Source organism: Aphis gossypii, chromosome 1 (genome assembly GCF_020184175.1).
Source record: "Aphis gossypii isolate Hap1 chromosome 1, ASM2018417v2, whole genome shotgun sequence".
In the NCBI taxonomy this organism is placed as follows: domain Eukaryota; kingdom Metazoa; phylum Arthropoda; class Insecta; order Hemiptera; family Aphididae; genus Aphis; species Aphis gossypii.
Window position 1 is genome coordinate 16,070,226 of NC_065530.1, and position 8,555 is coordinate 16,078,780.

General features: G+C 29.6%; 1 long non-coding RNA gene across 1 annotated transcript; it reads right to left on the reverse strand.

Moving 5' to 3' along the window:
• Positions 1-1,265: 1,265 nt before the first annotated feature.
• On the reverse strand, positions 1,266-2,931 carry LOC114129012 (uncharacterized). Its single transcript, XR_007603174.1, has 2 exons — positions 2,424-2,931; positions 1,266-2,274 (listed from the first exon to the last, which is right to left on the reverse strand). It is a non-coding gene; the product is annotated as an uncharacterized LOC114129012 (long non-coding RNA).
• Between the last annotated feature and the right edge of the window lie 5,624 nt (positions 2,932-8,555).

Genomic DNA, 8,555 nt, shown 5'->3' on the forward strand with positions numbered 1-8,555 from the left:
TCTTGTGTGTGCGTTTCGAAACGATTTATTACTCGCGTATAATACGTTTCTAAGATATATATATATATTATATATATGTATAAATACCTACATTCTACAACAATAATAATAATATCTTTCTTCGACTTATCGTCATATACACACACGCGCGCGCGATATGATATTATGCGCTAGGAAAATGACTTCAGAGTAGGGAGGTTTATATATTATTATACGGTAAAACGTATATATAATAAACTCACGCACCTAAGGCGCAGAGAGTACCTATCCGTAAACATATTACCACATGACATACCTACATGGGTGAGACCGTTTTCCTCTCCAAAAACGAGAACCCGTTTCCATTATGGATGTTCATTTTCCTCGAAAATAAAGAGCTACTTTTTGTCAGAATGGCACGCGCACAAGCAGCACAAAAGCTGTACAACCGTACGTCCGTACACGGAAGTCTAAAGAGTCACTGGAATACTATACCGTTTGCGCGCTGAATCGACCCGAGCGAATGCTATTGCACGACGTGTTTATAAAGTAAGAATGTCTGTCGAGAATGACGAGAATGTCTGTTTAGCGATAGGATGCGTACCCGACGAACAGTACCGAGTGCCGACTGCAGACGAGTTGCGGTCGGCGTGATAACCGCGATCTTCGTATCGACCTTTGGCTCTATTATTGCCTGTGATAAAACGATTGATTTTGACTAGCACGGATCAACACGGGCAACTTTATTACTAATTAAGCGTAATGACGTGCCAATACTTGTAGTGTATTCAATATTACAATAATATTATTATAATCGTTGTGCGTTCACTTTATAGGTTTAAAAACAAAAAAAACAAAAATAGTATGCGTTATTCGTAAACCACAATGTAATCGACCAGACGTTTCAAAACGTGGTTTACGAAAATATAATTAAAGACGATGTCCGTGCTCAACGTGAGAGGAAGTCGTCTGCAATGTTCGTACTCTCAACGCGGAAATATAAAAATTTTTCCGACGTACTGACGCGCAAACCGATCGTCGGACGAGTGCATCAGAACGTCTTCGAAAAAATGTATACTTACCTCTTGGTGTCTATTTTTTTTTTTTGTCAACTTAACTTAATCGGCAACTTAAGCCATTGCCTACAAGATATTATGTTAATTTTTTTATGAACGTAAATAATTAAACATAATCAAATTAAAATAAACACTTATAAATTGTTTAATTTGTTTTAAACTATTATATTTTATTCTATAATAATAAATTAATTGTAACAAATGGCAATATATAAATATAATCATTTAATTGTTTTCTAATGTATACATATATAATAACAGTACAATATTTATTTATTATAAACATACGGGCTGAGCCTTTTTAGTATAATTATAATGAGTAAACAGGTATATATAATATGAATAATATTATTATACAGAAAACAAGATATAAAAATATACAGAAATAAAGAAAAATGAGATTAGTTTAACAAAAAGCAAACAGTTTACAAATTAAAACGACTATAAAATGCTAAATATAAAGTTATAAGTGGTTGAATAAGAATATAAAATATTTTTAAGTATGTTAAATATTTTTTGTTTTTTTTAATTAACACAATCACTTACTAAATAAGTAGATATATTATCATAAATTATAATAAATTCAAAACTTAAAACAATTATTGTATTTTTTTTTTACTACACAAATTAATAGTTTATGTGTTAGAAAGTATATTACTAGACATATTATTTAAAATAATAATTTTGTGTTTACCCGATTAGGATACGGATTTTTATCTCTAGGCAAATACAGCATCAACTAATAGAAATTAAGAACTGAATATTGCTCCTAAACTTCAAAACCTTTGAAAATACCTTGGGCAAGTTTTCCTTTAAACATATTTGGATCTTTTGGTTTGTTATCACGACAATGTCGACTCAGAACTTCGTTTATAGCATTATCCGCCATTTCATAATCAGTATTCAATCCATACCGATCTCTTATTTCATCAATAGATTTCTGGCAAAATTTACGAAGATCAAAAATCATATAGCCGAATTTAGTATCTAAGTTACCGAAATCTTGTTTTTCTAATTCGCTATCAATTACTGAACGAAGTGGACCTAAAAGAGAGGTGGGGTTGAAGAAGCCACCGAACTGTCCGTTTACTACGTCACCGTATACCAATACAACGACAATACAGACAGCAAAATATATTGACTTCATTTTGAAACGGTTTCTCACAGCGATGCACTCAAATTAAAAATTTTACGATACAGCTGACACGAATCCAATTAACTAGAAATATTTATATTCAAATACAATTTTTCTTTATGTCAAACGATTTATATACTCAATAATTGCGATGGATATACCAAAGGATAGAACCACAAAGTTCGGATATTTTACACAATTAGTATAAAGTACAATTACAATTTACAACTCACAATTTATAATACAGTTGATTCGGCAATCTTTGTAGACTTTTGGAGTGTGTGTGTATACTGGATTGTTGAACAGTTGTTGTTTTTTTTTTTTGAGTTGTATGTATTGATTGAGCTTCTTTGAAGTTTTTAGTTCAATGTCGGTCGTCCTCGTAGTGAAAAATCTTCGCTCGTCACTCTTGGAAATGATCTGAAAAGAATCACATTTTAAGCTTCTTATATAGTTGTATTTCAAGCAGTCGGTGTCATGACCTGTTTGAGTAATGTGTATTTTTCAAATCCTGGTAATTCCCAATTACGCGGTCTACATGTAATTAGCAAAAAAATATTATATTATGATGCGATAATTTAATAATCTAACGTATAAAAACATTTTGCACGTGATATCACATAATATACATTATATAGCATTACTGAGTTTCCAATTATTTTACTATGCCACTATGTGCCGTGATGCTATTTCAATACTTAATCTAATAATATTAATAATTGCATTACATTTGCGAAGACGAAATCACAAGCGATTGTACTTAGTTACGCCAGTTAGAATTAAAAGTGTACACCGTTTTTTTTATTCAACAATCGTTGTAAGTCAATAATTATATACAGCGTACCTATTAAAAGTATTAGCTGACATAAATGTATGACCACTTTCGGACAATTTTAAAATATTTTCATTTTATGTAGAATTTTAATTAGAATTTATTGTATTAACTAAAAATGATAGCAAATACTAATTTTTATTTTGGCTAATACAGTTATTTAACCAATTGTAATAGTATTCGAGTCATGATGTTAAGAAAAAAAATTGAAAAATACATGGGTAATAGTCTCGGAAATTTATAAATCATTATGCTTACTAAGTAGTATACACATTGTCCATAAAAATTGAGCAGTATCATAATTTCCAAGAAATTTACGTTATTCCCGATTATCTGTGTCCAAAACATAATTTGATATAATATACACTAAACTAAAAAAAAGAAACCAAGCCACACTATTCAATTAAAAATCAGCAGCCGACTCGCGGTGTCCAACCCTGACAGTCTCAATGTGTTTGTCGTCCACTCAAATGCTCGACAATAATTGACGTTCGATTATTATATTACTATAAGTACTTCTTACACAATATGCATCTTATTTTAGCTTTAAAACAAACGCCATACGACAAGTTTATGTACTTATGTACTCATACGTTTAAGTAAGCCAATATATGTATCTTTAATAGTCCTTTAGACATACCTATATTAAAATCAATAGATAACAGTGAACATTTCTTTTTTTGACGATGGAGGAAATACGAAAATAAGTGTTGGAATACGGTTCGTTTCTGGAGAAAAGTGGTTACAGGACTATAGTATTATAAATATACTACATCAGCGGGGAATATTAACTGTCGCAACTATATTATATTATACACTATAGGTAGATACAAGTGTGTGTACAGACGAAAAACGGAAATTTTCATCATCGTCGTTGTCCGAAACAAAAGCTCATTTTTCACTCTGCCCGAAAACGATAAACCAAACACAACGCAAGTATGATGTAATAATGTTTTATTATCACGTCTACGAATCTTTCACCCCACGAGTATACTCACAAATATATATATATATATATATATATATATATATATTATGTTATTAAAATTGTTATACGCCGACACGCTGTAGCAGTATATAATATCTATATATATATATATATACGCCAGCCACACGCTGACACTGCAATCGCGTTTGTTTACGTTTAAAATACAGTCGCCCATATACGTACGGACGTTTTTTAATGCGGTCGTCTCGACGATTTTTTATACGAGAAAAAATAATCTCTGTTGTAAAATGTTGAACGGATGTTTTGTTCTGTCCTGTCGTTCGACGGCACGTTATATTCGGACATCACTGCAGCAGCAGTCTTATATACGCGTCCGGGGCCCGGGGCAGAATATATATTATTATTATTATGCTAATATTATAACACAGCATCACTGCAGATATTGTTACGGAACAGTTCCAAAACCCAAATGGTGTTTCGTTTCACCCTTTCCGTTGGATCGGTAAACCCGTCGGTAATAATACGCGTGTGTTCGTTATTATCTATATAGGGCCAGACACGGACCGCATTCAATAGCGGATTATTCTGAATAAAAATCAGTAAATATGCGATTGGAGAATTGTATTTCACCGTGAATACAAAATAATAATAACAATGATAGGTAGTATGATTTTGAGTTTTAGTTGAAATCAAATAGTTTAACGATATTTCTATTTTTTCATAGTTAAGTTTTGAAGTATTTGAATAAATCATACTAATATTATATAATATTATTATTAAAAAGTGTTTGATTTAAATTTTTTTAAAAATCGTCTGCTTAATAATATTTATAGTAAAAAGTGAGGTTTTTGTTTTAAATAACAAGTTTTGTATCATTACTGAAAACTCATAAAGTGATATAAAAATATAAAAATAAAGTTTTATAATATACATAAGATTTTAAAATATCGGAATTAGAATGTATACATTATTTAATAGAAAACTGTTGATGAATATGATTGGTGAATCACTATATAATATGTAAACATTAGTATCCTTATATTATCCAAAATTGTATACGTTTTTTTGCAAAATTCGTATTTATACATATAATCAATTAGTCGCTGCGGCGTTCACAATCAACTCGACTATAGAAGTTTCGACTCAAGAAAACCGCAGTTGGTATAAATCACGGACGTGTATTGATATAGGTATACGTGTATATACGTCCGTGGTATAAATTATAAAAATTATTATCGCATTCTCGTCGAAAAAAGGTCATTCATAATAATAACGAACAACAACAACAATAATAAAAACTCGCGGTGTCGGGCGAATAATGTAAATTATAATAATAGTATAAATATACATATTTTTTTTTATTTTGAAACTAATTGATTGATTCTACATTTCAGTGGAATATAATAATGTGGAAACAGGCGACAACAAAAAAACCATTTGTCCCCCAAATTACACATCATAATTTTTGGAACGTATATTATTACACAGTATAATACTACGATAGTTGGTGCGTTTTTGTTGTCTATATCGATAATGTGCAGTATTATCTTTGTGCGAATTAACCTTCGTCACGAGAAAAACGTCTATATAAACATATAAAAACAACAAAAAAAAAACCATCAGCCTAGAAGTATTGATTACCTTCCGTTTGTTGGCTGAAAAAAAATGTTTATTAACCATCAAGTAACTTTCTTAATAATATTTTTTATGAGAAAATCTCCCTTTTTTTTTTCTTATTATCCATTATTCGTTTAAGTTAACTTCACACCCGTAAGAGTTCGAAAGTTAAACGATAAAGTTCAACCTTATATATAGTTTCACAGAACCATTTGTCAAAAAACGTAATTAGTATTCACGTTCCCGAGAGAATTACATTTTCACACAAACATTTTTTCTCGATATCTTTAAAGTAGGTACATAATTTCACCCCACGAGTATGCAAATTATTCAGGTCAAGTATACAATATCAAAGCGATTTTTAGGTATATAATACATAATATAGTAACACCCCTTGGTCGTGACATTAGTTTGCTTTTGATACGTGTTCACTATGTTTATATCTACATCTCTAATTTTTGTACGTCTACACGTATTACTTATATAGAGTCATTACACAAGCATTACTTATGTATAACGAGAATTTGAACTAATAATTAACTGTAGTTAATTAATGCAATATTATATTATTGTGTATTATTATAATATACACGGTCCGTTTACGACATAATCTTTTATATATTATATTTTAATAACCTCATATTCGGGTTTGAATTTAAGGCGTATACATGGGCTATGGGGTATATTATAACTTTATGTTGGCGTGTATACTTGATATCTAACGACACAATGTCAAAAAAATGTCATCAATTAAACAGCAGTTTCATAAACAATGAATTATATACGCCGTGTAAAGTATTTGGGATTATAGTAAATTGGTAGTAATAATTATATTCAAAACACGAATAATAGGTTGCTTAGTAAATTATAAACATAAATTAAATTGTTAAGATAAGCAATAAACATTCATAAATATTAAATTATTTTGTGGCTAAAATACTAAGTGTCCTTTTTTTATTTCGTAAAAAAAAATTAAGATATTATTTTATAGTAAAAATTACCATTCTTCGGTCGCTGACATTATTTTAGTTAATATAGGTAGTATAATGAAAATATTTTTACATTTACATAATAATAAAATATTTTTAACAAATTTATGTGTAATAAACAATATAAATATATAATGTTGTATTATTTTTTAAATAAAAAAAGATTTTGAACATTAGTTTACTGTTGATTTCAGTATTTGAGAAAAACAACTAATTACAATCACTCTACTAAACAACTTGTTGAATAATCATCTTATATAGCTAATCATTTTAATCATATCTTAGCACAAAATTATTAATTATCATACGATTTCCATTATGAAGCCATTTTATTATTTATGTTATTTGTCGCAATATATTTAATTTTTGGATGAAAAATATATTAACAAAAAATAAGAAACTCTATGGACTGTTAGGTTGCATACCGTACTGTAGTATTCATATTGTTACCTTTTCGAATCCTACAGAGAATTGCCCTTTATATTATAATCTCATTTATATCAACAGCACATAAAAACGAACAGTTTTGACTGAGTGCTCCGGCCGAGTTCGAGTATTTACTCAATTATTATGTTTCGAATACTGAGTGTCAATTATGTACATGTCCCGTGGAAATCTCATTGTGTTTTTTGCTGACATTTATTTTAACTCAACGTGACGCAACGTGATTTAAAATAAAATTATGTACCAGTTAATTCATTCTTAGCGAATAGTGCAAATTGCATTATTGTTAAATCAATAATTCTAAAGATTTAAGTAAATAAAATTCTGATTTTAATGGTGTATACATATTAAATTTAGAAACAATGTTTGTTTGTTTTATTTTCCTCAATTTTTGTTTGTACGTGACTGAAATTTTTCAATTTTTACAATTTTTCACTATTCGGGTTTTCAAACATAAGCGATAAAAAAAACCCAATGAGGTAGACAAATAATGGGAGTAGCGATTGAAGAAGATATTTTTACGGTTTATCGTTTGTAAACGTCTAATACCGATAAAATATGGCCAAAATTATGAGTCATGTCATAACAACGTGCAAGCCAAATACATAGAAATTGGAATGTTTTACAAACATTTTCATTTAAAATTTATTTTTATATTTTGATTTAATAACAATATATATCAAACGCATGCAAAGTGGGCATAACGATATTGTTTTAAACGAGACGTCGTAAAAACGACCGGCAATATAAGTGTATATATCTATATTATATTTATGTATAGGGTCAACTGATCAAGTTTGTATAAGTACACTTATATAGAAGGACTTGTAAATATTTTACCTGCTTTATATGTATATAAAAAAAAAAAGAAGAAAAAAAAACGATTTGTCGAACACAAACTTTTAATGGTTTTCTTAGAGTTATCAACATCATCGACACAGGGAAACGACGAATAAAACTATATGGATGTCGTTTTATGTACAGACTTTGTTACACGTCTGTCTGCGAAAGTAGTTTTATAATCATTTTGACGACGAGTAATACTTTTCATCGGTTTAAACGATTTTTCAGTTTAGTTTTACAAAGACGATTATTCGTTGTTGTCAATAATTTGTTTGTGCGTGTGTGCTATCACCAGAACATACACCAAAGGGGTGCAAACTGATTTCTATGTTCGAAATATAATGAATAAATACGTAGGAATTTCGTATCTGAAGCCACAACGTGGTACGAAAGGTGAGAAAAGGACAAAAATAAAACCATTAAATTCTATTGTTGTTTAAATTTCACCGGACAGTCAAAAGATCGGATTTTTATCCAGCTGTGATTGAAGAAATAAAACGATATTGGCGCAACTCGTCCAATACAGCAACCTGTAGGTGTTGGAATTTAGTACGCTTTTGCGAGTCAAAACATCGAATATCGATTAGGCATAGAATTATGTTGAACGAGTATTCATAAAAATAAACTAAAAGGAGTAAGTCATAGATAACAAATTTATCGAAGATTCAATAAATAATTTAAAAATTAAGTG